This window comes from Pipistrellus kuhlii, unplaced genomic scaffold, assembly GCF_014108245.1.
Source record: "Pipistrellus kuhlii isolate mPipKuh1 unplaced genomic scaffold, mPipKuh1.p scaffold_m20_p_17, whole genome shotgun sequence".
NCBI lineage: Eukaryota > Metazoa > Chordata > Mammalia > Chiroptera > Vespertilionidae > Pipistrellus > Pipistrellus kuhlii.
In genome coordinates, this window is record NW_023425482.1 from 15,862,866 (window position 1) to 15,879,953 (window position 17,088).

Genomic DNA, 17,088 nt, shown 5'->3' on the forward strand with positions numbered 1-17,088 from the left:
CAGTGGAATTCACATACCAGAAATTTTATTTAAAAATATCTTTATTGTTGAAAGTATTACATATGTCCTACTTTTCTATCCCCATTGACCCCATCAATCCCACCCCCGCCCCTTGCCCAGGCCTTCACCACACTATTGTCTGTGTCCATGGGTTATGCAATCTATCTACAATATATGTATAAAAGCCCAAGTGACCTTTACGACTAGTTGCCATGATGTGCACTGACCACCAGGGGGCAGATGTTCATTCAACACAGGAGCCGTTCCCTGGTGGTCAGTTTTCTCCCACAGCCAACCTCTCCCAGCCAGCCCCAATCAGCCCCAGTCAATGGCCAGGCTGAGGAATCCCACCTGTGCACGAATTTGTGCATCAGGCCTCTAGTATATGCATATAAATTCTTTGTGATACCAGAAATTTTAAGGACTTCAGAGCCTGCAACTAAGGATCATATTATTTTTTTCTTGCTTTTTCCTCCCCAAAGAGAATAGAAAAACCTTAGGGATCCCATATCCAAATAGTATAGAAGTTGTCACAAGAGCTTAATGCTCTTTTATATATATATATATATATATATATATATATATATATATATATATATATATATATATACAGTTATATATATATAAAATAGCTATTTGTGCAACTCCCTGCATGCTACTAGAGAAGATTGAAGGTAATGTGGTTTAAAGAATTTTAGCCTTTGTGAGAACCATTTAAATCACATTGCAAAACATGGATAGAAGTTAAAAAACATCCATTTCCTGTTCTGACCTCTGTTTGAAAATTAACCTGCGTAACTAGAAATAATAAATCAAATTAGTAAAGACATAAATTATGGTCTTTACTTCTGAACTAAAGGCGGATAGATGGATGCAATTGAGTTCACACCCTATTTCTTAATAATGCATTAAGCTGTCAGTGATGTTTAGGTGGTGAGAATACAGTTGGCCAAAATAAATGCTTACTTCCAGCTCAGTCTTAACCAACAGCCTGGCGAGTATACAGGGAAACACAGTTTTCAAAAAGACTCGTAGTAAGAACCTGTTTTACAAGATTGGTGTGGGGATTGAGATGACCAGGTGGAAGCTTTTCAGGAGTACAGCTTCTGCCCAAGGCTTCCTGGCCTAGCGCCTCTGCTCAGTAGCTGTGCAGCTGTGGTTTTAAAAAAAAAAAAAAATATATATATATATATATATATATATATTATTATATTATTATTATTATTATTATTATTATTATTATTATTAACTTCAGAGAGAAAAGGAGAGGGAGAGAGAGAAACATCAATGATGAGAGAGAATCATTGATTGGCTGCCTCCTGATGCCCCCTACTGGAGATTGAGTCTGCAACCTGGGCATGTGCCCTTCACTGAAATCAAATCCAGGACCCTGCAGTCCCCAGGCCACGCTCTATCCACTAAGCCAAACCAGCTAGGGCTTTTTATTAAAATATATTTTTTAAATTGATTTTAGAGAGGAAGGGAGAGGGAGAGAGAAACATCAATGATGAGAGAGAATGTTACCATTTTTAATCCTCAGTTCCCTCATGTGTAAAGTGAGCATCACCGTGTTGAGTAATTATAGGGCTTCTGTGAAAATTAATACAATAGTCCAAGTGAAGCTCTTAGTATAATGCCTGGCATGCCATAGGTATGAAGCATGCATTATGGGCTGATTATAGTTATTGTTATTGTGGTGATGTGGATAGAAAATACTCGGCTTAATGGCTACTGTGCAGATGCCCTAAATCTGTGTGGCACAGTATGGTAGCTGCTGGCCACATGTGACTACTGAGCACCAGAAATGTGGCTCAGAGATGTACTGAGAGCCCTGGCTGGTGTGGCTCAGTTGGTGGGAGTGTCGTCCCGTACAGCAAAAGGTCGAAGGTTCAATTCTAGGTGAGGGAACATACCTGGGTTGCAGGTTCGGTCCCCAGTTGGAGTGTATATGAGAAGCAACCAATTACTGTTTCTCTCTCACATTGATTTCTCAAAGAAGAGGAAGAAGAAGAAGGAGGAGAAGGAGGAGGAGGAGGAGGAGTGCTGAGAGTGTAAAACACACATTGTATTTCAAAGGAATAAAATATCACATTTAAAGGTTTGTATAATGATGGAATATCTTAATAATATTTTGGGTATAGTGGACTAAATTAAAACAATTATTAAAATTAATTTCACCTGTTTCTTTTTTTCTTCTTAAATTAGGCTTTTAGAAAACGTAAGTTTCCATAGGTGGCTTGTGCTAGTGGCTTCCACATAGTTTCCTATAAAACACACTTTATTCAGTTTACATTTCACCAATTTATTGAATATCTATTCTAAACCAGGCTGTTTGGGAAAGAATGTACGAACTACCCCAGGAGTACACAAGGAAGAGAGCGGTGCCCGAGGCCTCAGAGAGGAGGTGGGACCTGAGCTGGTGTTCGCTCTCTCCAGCCATCAACAGGTGAGTCGAGGGCCAGCTTTACTTCATTCAGAACCGCTGATCCCATTTTATTTTATTTTATTTTATTTTATTTTATTTTATTTTATTTTTTTATTTATTTTTAATATATTTTATTGATTTTACACAGAGAGGAATTGAGAGGGACAGAGAGTTAGAAACATCGATGAGAGAGAATCATTGATCAGCTGCCTCTTGCACACCCCCTACTGGGGATGTGCCTGCAACCAAGGTACATGCCCTTGACCGGAATCGAACCTGGGACTTTTCAGTCCGCAGGCCGACGCTCTATCCACTGAGCCAAACCGGTCCCGGCCAGAACCGCTGATCCCATTTTAAAACATGGAAGGCATCCGCATACACCTCTACCCGCTGTAAACCTGACAGCCAGACAAATCTGGGCTTTTTAGTAAAAAAAGGTTCAGCCTGGAGAGTATACAGATGAACACAGTTATCTGATATCTGAACCTTAATCTTAGCGTTTGGCTTCATGTGCTTACTATTTGTCACACAGTGAGTAACAGATAAACCGTGATGGAAAAGTTGTTTGCCGTTTCACCTCTGGGGACAGTTCAATGATTGGTTAAGCATAAGTGGGCTTGTTGAAGGAGGTTTTGTACGTGATATATGTTTTTAAATATATATTTTTATTTATTTAAGAGAGAAAGGGAGAGGGAGAGAGAGATGGAAACATCAATGAGGAGAGAGAATCGTTGATTGGCTTCCTCCTGTACGTCCCCTACTGGGGATCGAGCCTGCAACCTGGGCATGTGCCCTGACCTGCCCAGACCAGGAATCGATTGTGACTTCCTGGTTCATAGGTAGACGCTCAGCCATTGAGCCACGCCAGCTGGGCTGTGATATGATCTTAACTGGAATTGTACAATCAGATATTCAGACATTTAAAGTTCTCCTTTTCAGTGTGCTTTGGTTTTTTAAATATATATTTATTTATTGATTTCAGAGAGGAAGGAAGAGGAAGAGAGAGATATAAACATCAATGATGACAGATAATCATTGATCAGCTGCCTCCTATACGCTGCCCCTCCCACCCCCTTACTGGGAATTGAGTCTGCAACCAGGGCATGTGCCCTGACCGGTAAGCGAACCATAACCTCCTGGTTCATAGATCAGTATTCAACCTTTGAGCCACACCGGTTGGGCTGGCTTTTTATTTGCGGTTTGGAGGCTCAGAGTTTTCAGGCAGCATTGGAGACTGGGCATGGAACCAGCTGCCTCCAAGCCTCTGATATCCCAGCACTGCCCTGCTCATGCTAATGTCATGTTTCCCTATCACCATGGACCTGCCAACCCATCTATAATAATAAAAGCGTAATATGTTAATTAGACTGGACAGCCAAATGACCTTCTGAATGTCCTTTAAACGAAGCCACAGCAGTGGGGGCCAAGGCAGAGGCAGTTAGGGGCAATCAGGCAGGCAGGCAAGCAGTTAGGGGTGATCAGGCAGGCAGGCAGGCAGGTGAGCAGTTAGTAGCCAGCGGTCTCAGATTGCAAGAGGGATGTCCGACTGCCAGTTTAGGCCTGATCCCACAGGAATTCTTGTGGGATCAGGCCAAAACTGATAGTTGGACATCCCCTGAGGGGTCCCGGATTGCAAGAGGGTGCAGGCCAGGCTGAGGGCTCATCCAACCCCCATATGAATTTGGGCATCAGCACTCTAGTTTTGCGGAGGGTTTTTTTTTGTTTGTTTGTTTGTTTGTTTGTTTTTTAAAATATATTTTATTGATTTTAGAGAGGAAGGGAGAGGGGGAGAGAGAAATAGAAACATCAATAATGAGAAAGAATCACTGATTAGCTGCCTCCTGCACGCCCGCCTACTGGGGATCGAGCCCGCAACCTGGGCATGGGCCCTTAGCCAGAATCGAAACTGAACCCCTCAGTCTGCAGGCTGATGCTCTATCCATTGAGCCAAACCAGCTAGGGCTCTAGTTTTGTTAATAGAGAACAATACAGCTGAAACCGGTTTGGCTCAGTGGTAGAGCGTCGGTCTGCAGACTGAAAGGTCCCAGGTTCGATTCTGGTCAAAGGCATGTACATTGGTTGCGGGCACATCCCCAGTAGGGAGTGTAGGCAGCTGGTCAATGTTTCTCTCTCATCGACGTTTCTTGCTCTCTATCCCTCTCTCCTCCTCTCTGTAAAAAATCAATAACATACATTTAAAAAAAATAGAGAACAATACACACACATGCACACATACTCACACTCTTGGAGAGGAGAAGATGGATTATGATGAATTGATTTCCCAGAGTGAGCCTGGCTTTGGAATTTCTTCAGTTCTGGAAAAAGCCAGAGATTTTCTATATTAAAACATATTCTTCCCACTCTCTAGTGGAAGAAGGAGACGTGGGCATCCTGTGTGGTCCTTGAGGACAGCAAGGCACAAGGAGTCGTGACTGTGGCCGACAGCGGAGCTGGCCATGCCATCAAGGTGGCTGGAGTCTTTCATTTGTGCTCAGGGTGGGACTCAGGGTGGGAAGCCACCAGGGTTACAAGACAGTCACAGAACAAATCCTCTCCCATCCCCAACCAAACTGAATCCAAACCCTAAGCCAGTTTCAAAATAGACTCTGTCTCAGAATATTCTAGATCATTGATTCTTCCCAATATTCCTTTCCTGCCCTCATCTTACTCCTGCTGAACTGACTGGCTCCTTGGGGCACATTGTCTAGATAAGTTTTACTAACATGTGTGATGTTAATAAGGACTAACAGGACTGAGCACAGTTAACTACAATAGGTTTCTTTAGTGCTGTATTTCTCAGAACTCTAAATAAGCATTTTGACTCTCTAGGAGGGAAACAAACATTGCAGTTGCTCAGGCTATTTGAGCAAGACATATATCTTATCGATCATCTTACAGGACTGGTGTTGGGCAGGACACTCTGGTAGGAATGGTTTTTCCAGAAGCAGGGCCTGAACTGGTTGATTCTTGTTAAGAAGTTGTTGTTTTTTCAATTTCTTTATTAAGATATCACATATTTGTCCTCAACCCCCCATTCCAATCCCCCATCCCTCCCCACTCATGCTCCCACTCCCCCCTCTTGTCCTTGACCACTGGTTAGGCTCATATGTGTGCACACAAGTCCTTTGGTTGATCTCTCCCTTTTATCCCCACCCTCCCTTTAAGGTCCAACTGTCTCACCCATGGCTCCTTCTCTTTGGGTCTGTTCTTGTTCATCAGTCTATGTTGTTCACCATTTCCCCTAGATGAGTGAGATCATGTCCTACTGGAAATTTGCTTATAAGAATCGAAAATGAGACAAGCAATCATGGTTATGCTGAAAGGCATATGAATCAGTCTGTAGTGAGTTTCTTTCTGGACCAACAGTTCTTTTGAGACCCAATTTCAATGTCAAACAGTTCCTTATGTGTACATGTCAGCAATCATATTTCAGTTCTGGATGGTGGGCAAATGGTGGTAATGCAGGTCCGACCCTCTCTGGTTTGGTCCTGGGCAACCTGCAGTGACACACAGCTGCTGACTGCTATTATGGCAAGGCGACGTCAGCCTCTTCCATCTCTGGACTGCTTCTCTTCTGTCTTCATGGTTGGAGTGGTCCTGAAAATTCCTCTTTGTTGCCGGAATCCATGTGGTCTTGGAGTTGTCTGATTTTTTGTTAAGAAGTTTTAAGCGGTGAGGAAAGGGGATGAGCCACGCCAAGATGTGGGTTCGGATTAAAGCTAGTCTCCGCCTGATCTCAGGGAGCTCTGAAATGTGAAATGTATCACAGAGGTTGTCCCCCACACATCCCCAGAGGCAAGGGGAAGAGACTGTCACCCTCTCACACTCAGCCGTCACTGGGTTAAGACCGTACCGCCTTCTGACGACACAGCATCACTTTTCAGGCATCTCTGGGCGAGCCGGCCATGGTCAGCCAGGGGCCGGAGAAGGGTGTAGGTTTGAGCAGGTAGGACACCCAGGAGCTAGAGGACAGATGCCCTGGCCTGGTTAGGAGATCTGCTACAGTCACGCTGGGGAAAACCCATGCCAAGCCCCAGTCCTGCCCCGTGGCTTCTCCCCAAGGCTGCACGAGAATCAGACCAGTTTGGGGAGCACCAGCCATTGGTTATCCAGCTGGCCATTCCCACTGCACATCCCCATGATCTCTAAGACAGAGGCAAGTTGTTTTAGAGATAACTCATCACCACGAAGGGGAAATCCCGTCTTGAAGATGTAAGACGATGAAGTCAGAATGAAAGGTTCTCATCTGTGTGAATGCATATGTAGAAGAGAGAAGATTTCTTAGGGAAATGGGTTTTGAGACCCCCCCAGGAGGAAACGGGCTTTCTTGGTTTAGAAGAGACAGGAGGGGAGGATAGAAAAGTTCCCAGGCCCCCAGTCCCTTTTATTTTATTTTAAGATAATTCTATAGGTACAGGAATGTTTGCCAGAATAGCACAAAACCCTTTTTCCTGAGCCATTTGAGAGTAAATCGTCAACATAATGCCCCCATCTCTCTCCAATAATTTAGTGTTTCCTAACAAGACAATCTATTGTACATGTATAGTGCAACAACCAGAAAATAAACGTTGATTCATTACTACCGTCTAATACACAGATCCCATTTGAGTTTTGCAAACTATCCCAATGTATATATACAGTATGCATATGTTAGAGGCCCGATGCACGAAATTCGTGCGAGAGCAGGCCTTCCTTCCCCCGGCTGCTGGCACTGTCTTCCCTCTGGCACCTGGGACCCAGGCTTCCCTCGCAGCCTCTGCTTCGTCTGAAAGGTCATCTGGAAGGATGGCTTATTAGCATATTAGGTCATCTAATTAGCATATTATGCCATATATATATATATATATGTGTGTGTGTGTGTGTGTGTGTGTGTGTGCGTGTGTGTATATATATGTGTGTGTATATATATATATATATATATATATATATATATATATATATATACATATGAAGACCCGCTGTACCTCCACCTCATGATTGGGGCTCAGGCCCAAGGTCTCAGGAATCCTGGGGCCTGAGCCACTTCAGAGCATGGATGATGCGTGCACCTTCCTCCCGTAGCCTCTACAAGCTTTTGCTGTTGTCACTTAGAGACAACATATTGCAGAATCCTAGGCAGTTGCTGTTGGGCTTCAGCATATTTGCCCTGGCAGAAATTTGGGGAGTAAAAATGGGGGATTTTCTGCCCAACCCTGGCCAAGGGAATCGGCCAAGGCCGCATGAGCCTGGCGGTGCCTTCTCCTCAGAGGCCTGGGCCGCAGCTCCCCGGAGCCCTTCCCATAAGGTTTGAGGCCCTAACAAACCCGGCCTCTCCCGCTGTTCTCCCAGCCTTGGGAATGGGCGTCGCTTCTCGAGGTTATGCTGTCTGGGTTGTGTCCGATTTCCCTTTTCGCCTTTTTATTCCTCCAGCACCTGTTGAATTCTCTGTTACAATAACTACTGAGGTTGCTGTTTTCCTGAATGGACCCTGACTGCCATGGTTGCTAAAGATTGCAATGCTTCTTGCAGCTCAGATGGAGTGAGATAGATTGGAGTCAAGATCATATGAAAAAAAAAAAAAAAAAATTTTTTTCTTTTTTAATTTTATTGATTTTTTTACAGAGAGGAAGGGAGAGGGATAGAGAGCTAGAAACATCGACCAGCTGCCTCCTGCACACCCCCCACTGGGAATGTGCCCGCAACCAATGTACATGCCCTTGACCAGAATCGAACCTGGGACCTTTCAGTCCACAGACCCATGCTCTTTCCACTGAGCCAAACTGGTTTCGGGGGGGTTGGGGGGAATTTTAAATGGAGTAAATCAAACCAGGCTTGATTGTCATGGGAAAGAAAATCTACAGCTGGACTGTGGGGGAACATCTGGAAGACTTGCTGTCTCTGCCTAGTTACCATCATGATTTTCTCAGCCTTGCCCCGGGGTGCTCACCGCCAGGTTCTTAGCGTGAAGGCTGAGGAAGCACTGAACACTGAAGCCGGGGCAGACTAGGAAATTGGCCAGAAGATCCTCAAATTCACCTTGTCTCCTCAGCCCCTTCCTGGCCACATCCCTACAGTCCGTGACCTCTGGCAGGACCTGTCTTGTCCTCATTTCTGCATACCTGTGTCTCTGCGCATCGCCTTCCTTAGGCCTCACCAGGCTTAGACTGGGTTAGTGCGTGCGTGCGTGTGTGTGGTGTATGTGTGGTGTGTGTGTGTGTGTGTGTGTGGTGTGTGGTGTGGTGTGTGGTGTGTGTGGTGTGTGTGTGTGTGGTGTGTGTGGTACATGTGGTGTGTGTGTGTGTGTGTGGTGTGTGTGTGGTATGTGTGGTGTGTGTGGTGTGTGTGGTGGTGTGGTGTGTGTGGTGTGTGGTGTGTGGGGTGTGGGGTGTGTGGCGTGTGTGGTGTGTGTGGTGTGTGTGGCATGTGTGGTGTGTGGGGTGTGTGGTGTGTGTGGCATGTGTGGTGTGTGTGGCGTGTGTGGTGTGTGTGGTATGTGTGGTGTGTGTGGTGTGTGTGTGTGTGTGTGGTATGTGTGGTGTGTGGTGTGTGTGGCGTGTGTGGTGTGTGTGGCGTGTGTGGTGTGTGTGGTGGTTGTCGTGTGTGGTGGTGTGGTGGTGTGTGTGGTGTGTGTGGTGTGTGTGGTGTGTGGCGGTGTGGTGGTGTGGGTGTGTGGTGTGTGTTGGTGTGGTGGTGTGTGGTGGTGTGTGTGGTGTGTGTGGTGTGTGGTGTGTGTGGTGTGTGTGGTGTGTGTGGTGTGTGTGGTGTGTGGTGTGTGTGGTGTGTGTGGTGTGTGGTGTGTGTGTGTGTGTGGTGTGTGGGGTGTGGGGTGTGGGGGGTGTGGTGTGTGGTGTGTGGGGGGTGTGGTGTGTGTGGCATGTGTGGCATGTGTGGTGTGTGTGGCGTGTGTGGTGTGTGTGGTGTGTGTGGTGTGTGTGGTGTGTGTGGTGTGTAGGGGAGGATGGCTTCAGCATCACTAAGGGGCCCTTCATCCCCGGGCTCCCACAGAGAGCTGTTTCCTTTCAGGGAGTTCTTCCCGTGTCCATCCCCTAGGGTTTCCGTGGGCGTCTTATCAGAGAAGATCACTTGACCCAACTTTCTAGGCCACCAACAGCCTAAAAGAGACACCCACTGTCCTGGCACGCTCACTTTCAGCAGGAAGTCCGTCAGAAAAATAAACATCTGCAGCTGCGTCCCTGGTGGAGGAGGAAACTGAAATCCAGGGCTGTTAATACTCTTCCTTTCTCACACGACCTTCATTCCAGAGTGCTCATGGCACACCTTGTGGTGGGAGGTCTGGCCTTCGGGTCATGGATGTGCGGCCCGTGTCAGTGCACAGGGCCTCGTACTTGGTTTAATGCTCAGCTGACACCATCTTGGAATTCCTAATAATTTTTTTTCTCAACAGGGGCCCCTGCATTTTGCATTGGGGCCCAGTGGGAGGGAGATGGTCTCTGGTGACCTCATTTCCTACTGTTCTCCCCTCTGCTCACCCTGTGCTCTGTCTGCTTCAGCTGCAATGGCTTCCTTCTGGAAACACACCAGATGCATTGCCACCTCTGTGCTTTCCGAAACACTCTTCTCTCTGCTGTCCTCCTGGCTCAGTTCCTCCCTTTGTCAGGTGGTTGACTCCTATGTCATTTTCTGAGGGAGATCTACTGTGAGCACCTCAAAATTCAACCCTAGTCCCACAGAAACTAGACTTCCCATCATTGTGGTGACTTAGTGAGGCTCTGGAGAGTCCCCGGCCTGCTTTGGGGGGGTGTCTTTCTTACTGCACCCCGCTCAGTTTGTCCTCCAGGAGTGTGGATATGGAAGACGGGCCTCTGGCTCTGCCCCTAACGAGTGGTGAGACACTGGGCATTGACTTCCTCCTGTGCCTTAATGTCTGGAAGCCAAATGGGTATTCCCTGTGGTACTGTAGGCTCCTGCCAATCTCCACTTGTTCTAGGAATGACTCGTATATCCCTAGAGGCCTGAGCTATACCTTTGCCCAGGGTGCTCCCAGCCAGGTTCTCAGGGTGAAGGCGGAGGAAGCATGGAACACTGTGTGTGTGTGTGTGTGTGTGTGTGTGTGTGTGTGTGTGTGTGTGTATGGAGCTGCAGGCCTCTCGGCACATAAGGACTCTGTCCAGACTCTAACCTGGCTTCCAGCAGCATGAGGCCTGTCCCTGGGGTGACCCCAATGTGCCTTCCCTACCCCTTTTACTCCCTCACCTCGAAAATGTCTGCCTGAGGAAGCTCGAGGCTGCCAGGAGGTTTTACTGCTTGTTCCAGTCCCTTCCCAGCCACTCTTTCTTAGAGGATTTACTAAAAAGGATTTACAATTGTGACTCCTTCCTCTGTCCCTTTGAGATGAATACGTATCTCTTAGGAGTGTCCATCAAAAGAACCTGAAAACCATTCCTATTAGGAAGGGTGGGGTCTCTCTCTCTCTGGTCTCTGAGAGAGGGTAGAATCCGAACTTTCATAATCGCCAGCTAACAGACACCGCTGGCCCAGTCAGCACTTACTAGTTCACTGACCAACCCTTTGCCATTTTTTTTTTTACTTGAGTCCTCACTGCCTTCCCCTCCCTTTAAAACACCAAATCTGAGAGGAGCTCAGTTCTTTCCCCTACTGTCGGTAGTTACTGAGTAAAATCTGTTTTTATTAAATTAACTAAAATCCAGCTTTATTTATTTTTAATGCTGTGTATACCCATGTAGCAAGATATTTATGTCCGTGTCCCTATTGTGTGCTGTGGACTTTCAGTAGAATGTGTGGGCAGATCTCCAGAAAGCTATCCTGAACTCTAGAAATACATCACGAAGTCTATGTTTCCTGATAGTCCATCAGGAGATTCTCTTCGTAGCAAGGAAATGTATATTCTTTTTTAAAAAACAACAACAACAACATATTTTATTAATCTTTTACAGAGGGAGAGGGATAGAGAATTAGAAACATCAACGAGAGAGAAACATCAATCAGCCACCTCCTATACACCCCCACTGGGGATGTGCTCGCAACCAAGGTATATGCCCTTGACTGGAATCGAACATGGGACCCTGCAGTCTGCAGGGTGACACTCTATCCACTGAGCCAAACTGGTTTTGGCAATAGTTAGTTACATATCGATATATATATATATATATATATATATATATATATATATATATATATATTTATTTTACAGAGAGGAAGAGAGAGGGATAGAGAGTTAGATACATCGATGAGAGAGAATCATCGATCAGCTGCCTCTTGCACACCCCCTACTGGGAATGTGCCCGCAACCAAGGTACATAGTCTTGACCAGAATCGAATCTGGGCCCTTTCAGTCCGCAGGCCGACCCTCTATCCACTGAGCCAACCGGTTTTGGCAGGAAATGTATATTCTGTATTCAAGTCAATTTAATAACATTCCTGGAGGCCCTGTTGCGTGTCAGGCACTGGAAAGGTCTACTTTATGCATGGATGAGGGCTTGTCTCTGGCCAAAGTAACTATTGTATGTTTGATTGTCAGTGTAGCACCTAGACTTGGGACTTTACCCAACAAACATCATTCCTAGCTGGCAGCTGTAGAGATGATGGCCCAGGTGGTTGGCCTCTTGACTACAGCACCAATACTATTAACATGCCCCTCCCCTTTGACCCCAAGATCCATCATTACTTGTGGCCTTGCCTCATACTTTATTGAGAAAGAAGAGGAGCCAGACAATGACAATATGTCCAAGCTGTGGAAACATCTGCTTACATCTGTGCCAGACTCTCTCTGCCATGGATGGGTAAGTCTTCCTACTCCTAATACAGGCCATCCCCCTCCATGAGTATAAAAATAGGAATATCATTGTTTCGTTGGGCCAACAACTCATAGAAATATAATAAATATGACAATAACAGTATGAAGGAGGTAGAACCAAAGTTGCATTGGAGGAAGGAAATGATACCAGATGGTAACTTGAAATAATACATGGGAACAAATAAATAGAAATGATAAATAATAAAGTTAATATAACTCTGTAAATATATACTTTTCTTTCTTTGCTTAGCTTCTTTAATAGACAAAGTTATACAAAGTATTAATTATAACAATATATATTGTTGGGCTCGAAAGGCCTATAGATGTAGTAAGTATCACAATGACAGCACAAAAAGTAGGAAGAGTAAATAGAATAAGATTAAAATGAATAGAATAAGATTAAAACAAAAAAGCCATGTAATATATGGACAACATAAAGTAAAAACAGATAAATTAGACATTATGAAAATGGAAAACTCTTATACCTCACAGGACCCTACCAAGAAAGTGAAAAGACAACTCACAGAATAAGATAAAAAGTATCCAGAATATATAAAGAACTCTTGCAACTCAATAATAAGAAGACAAATAGCCAAATCTAAAAACGAGCAATCTGAGCAGTAGACATTTCTCCAGGAAAATGTACGAATGGCCGATAAGCACATGGTAAGGATACATTTTCCATATGAATAACCGGCTTTCCCAGCAACAAGTGAGGAATAGAAAGCAAAGTCTTCCTACTGATTTGCAAGCCATCTCAATCATATACCAGTTTCCTTCCAGGCATGGATATGTTCCTGGGCTTTTTGTTCTGTGGCATTGGTCAATTCGTCTCTCTTTGTGCTAATATTATTTTAATTAGCCATCAGGGGAACATAGAACAAAACCATGATGAAATACCACTTCACACCACTAGGATGGCTACAATTAAACAAACAAACAAACAAACAAACATCAGCTAATAACAGGTGTTGGTGGGATGTAGAGAAACTAGAACCCTTAATACACTTCTGGTCGGAATGTAGAACAGTACAACCACTTTGGAAAATTGCCTGATAGTTCCTCAAAAGGTTAAATATAGAATTAACATAATTCCACTTCTAGGTATCGAGATTAAAATATATGTCCACACAAAAACTTGTACATGAATGGTCATAGTAGTAGTATTCATAATAGCCAAAAAGTTGAAACTTAAAAATTAGCCTGCTATCTTTGGTTTAACTCACCCTAATGCTGTGGTAGGACCAGATCAAATTATTTCCAGGGCCGAAACCGGTTTGGCTCAGTGGATAGAGCAGTAGACATTTCTGCTGCTGTGGACTGAAAGGTCCCAGGTTTGATTCCGGTCAAGGGCATATACCTTGGTTGTGGGCACATCCCCAGTAGTGGGTGTGCAAAAAGCAGCTGATCAATGATTCTCTCTCACCGATGTTTCTAACTCTCTATCCCTCTCTCTTCCTCTCTGTAAAAAATCAATAAAATATATTTTTAAAAAATTATTTCCAGGGCCTAATATGGCCTGCGAACCAGACATTCCCCACCCTGATAAACGGAAAAAGACTCACAGCTGAAAGGCTTTTAAAGGATTAGGCTGATTCATAATAACAAGACAAATGCAAATGAAGACTACATATAACCAAAACATTAAAAAAATACTGCATAATTTCTCTCCTAACCAATGGGCAAGCATTCTAAAGTTTGACTGCACACTCTGTTGACTCTCATATACTGCTGGTGGGCATGCAGAAGGGCACTATCTCTGTGGAATGGCGTTTGGTCCTACCTAACACAATTATAGATGCATTTACCTCTTAACCCAACAATTTCATTTTTAGGAATTTATCCAGCACACTCTCATCATCATAGAAAATGATATGCCTCTGACGACTCATTCTGGGATATTTTGTAAATGCAAAATACCGGTGACAATCTGCACGCACACAGGTGGGGTAAAGACGAGAGACATCTCAGAGATAGAATGGACAGCTGATTGGTTTGGGGAGTGTGGGAGAGGAGAAATACAAGAGGGCTTTGAGGTTCCTCTCTGAATATTTAAAGTTTCATGATGTCACTGCAGATACAGGAGCCACTGGTTTTATGGACAACGTACTGGATTTGACATTTCTGGCAGGTTGGAGGCTCACACGTGGCCAGAAATACTTCTTTGGACTGCAGAGAGTGTTAGAGATGGAGCTATGGATTCAGAATCCAACCAAGGGAAAGCATATGGGAAAGAATGGGATAGGTCCACCTTGTGAAATATCTCCACCTCAGAGGTAGTGGGGAAAGAAAATATGCTAATGAAGGGGGCGGGGGAAGAAGATGCTGTCAAAGGATTAGGAGTGTGAATGTCAGGGAAGGGGCCAGAATCCCAGAATCCACCGGAGGTTATGTTCAACAGCCAAGAGTGAGAATGGAACGAGAGCTGCCATCATTAAGATGCCGCTGGATATGCCTAGCCAGTTTGGCTCAATGGATAGAGCACTAGCCCATGGACTGAAAGGTCCTGGGCATGTACCTTGGATGCAGGTTGCAGGAGGCAACCAATCAATGTATCACTCTCACATCAATGTTTCTCTCTGTCTCCCCCCCCACCCCTTCCACTCTCTCTAAAAATCAATGGAAAAAATATCCTCGGGTGAAAATGAACAACAACAAAAAAAGTAAACAACCAAACAAAAAAAGATGCTGGTGGATATACTCACACCTAGTGTGCACTGGGGCCAACTCAGGTGTGCCCAGGTGAGCTGAGAGGCCCCAAGTCGCCATGGCTCCAGCTTCCCTTGCTCCCTTCCCATCTTCGATCTGGGGAGTGAGCGTGGGAACACGGAGGTGGGTGGTGTGGAGGAACCTGGTGGACAGGGAGGAAAAACTCCAGCCTCAAACACTTACTGTGTCCTAGAAATTGTGCAGATGTTTCGAAAGATTGGATGGGATCCTGACCCCCAAGCAAATGCCCTGGGATTGTTAGAGCTGTTTATACCAATTCCAAATGTATATATTCCCTCTGTTCTCGGCATTTGGCATCAAAGCAGTTTAGAAAGTTTTGTTTTTAGTTTTGTTTTGTTTTTTAATGAATACAAGTACTTTCCAGCTTCACATGCTGGTTTTTTTTTTTTCTTTCCCTTTGCGGGGGATGGGGCATATGATGGTCTCTTCTCTTTCCTTGGTGTCCTTGCTCAGGAGAGTATGGGCACTTGGCCAAGATGAAGGCGATGAAGGTCACCCTCTGCACTGCAGTTTGGTCTCTAGCATCAAGCACTGAGGAGTTTCTCAACGATCCCCAACCATGGACGCACCTTACCCAGCAGAGTTGTTCCAATGTTATTCCACTCACCTGTGAATGGCTCAGGCCCAGTGGTAGCAAGGCCAACTTATGATTCAGAACATCAAAGCAAGTTATTGTCCTTGTATAGAATTGTCCCCTTTGCCCTGATTGCTTTATCTGAAATGAACTTGTAGATTCAGTTGTGAGCAGCTGGTCTCCGCCAGACCCAGCAATTGGGCATTGGGTGGTCAACTTAGGGAGGGCTGGGGCCAGGGACGCCTGTCTTTCCATCCATGGGGCTGGAACAGGTGCATCTGCCTATAACCATATCCATCATCCTGGCCATAGCCATAATATTTCAGCACCAGCAACTCCCACTACAGTCATGACGGGGCCAGTCAGCTCACAGGGTGCTTTTTTATGAGTTCTCATTTGGGTTATACAACAGCCCCTGAGGCAGCCAGGCCAGGGTTTTTGTTTTTTTTTTAAATTCCTATTTTACACAGAAAAAAGCCAAATGTTCATTGCAGCACTATTCAAAATAGTCAAAAGATGGAAACAACCCAAATATCTATCAACTTTTGAAGGAATAAAAAAAAAAGTGCTATATCTGTACAGTGGAATGTTATTAAGCCTTCAAAAGGAATAAAATACTGATACATGCTCCAACATGGAGGAACCTCCAAAATCATGCTAAGTAAAAAGAAAGCAGACACCTGCTGTGTGATTCCATTTACATGAAATATTGGGAATAGGCCAATCCGTGGAGACAGAGAGCAGATTACTGGATACTGGGGCTGGAGTTGGGATGGGGGTCAGAAGGGAATGGGGGAAGTGCTAATGGTATAGAGCTCCCTTTTGGGTGATGAAAGTGTTTTGGGTGATGAAAGAGGTGATGGTTGCACATTGGGAGTGTTCAAAATGCCATTGAGTTGTACATTTCAAAATGATTGTAAACAAAAAGAAGCTCATAGATCCCTCACTGGTGTGGCTCAGTAGATAGAGTGTCGGCCTGTGGACCGAAGGATCCCAGGTTCGATTCTGGTTAAAGGCATGTATCTTGGTTGCGGGCATATTCCCAGTAGGGAGTGTGCAGGAGGCAGCTGATCAATATTTCTCTCTCATTGATGTTTCTAACTCTCCCTCTCCATTCCTCTCTGTAAAAAATCAATAAAACACTTTTTTTTTTTTTAAAGAAGCTCATAGTCTTTGATTCTTCTCTATGTGCCTTTCATTTTTTTTGTTTTGCCTTGCAACACTGGTAGGACCTCTGATGCAATGTTAAATGTAAGTGATGAGAATGGGTATCTTTGCCTTATTTTCATACGTAGGGTTAGGAAACATGCATCTTTCATGGGGTGTAAAATAGTACAGCCACTTAGAAGTTGATTTACATTTTTTTGCAAATGGGATGCTTGCATATCTTATGACCCAACAAGTGCCTTCCTAGGTATATAAGCTATAGAAACTTTTCTTCAGATGGGTTAAAGAATTAAAAATAGCAGATTAATTGTTGCACACTGTACACACCATTCTTGTTGTTTTCCATGTACAATGCTCTGGAGATTTTTTCTTATCAGTACAAGTAAATCTGTCTCGTTCTTCCTAATGGCTACATAGCATTTAAATGTCTGAATACAC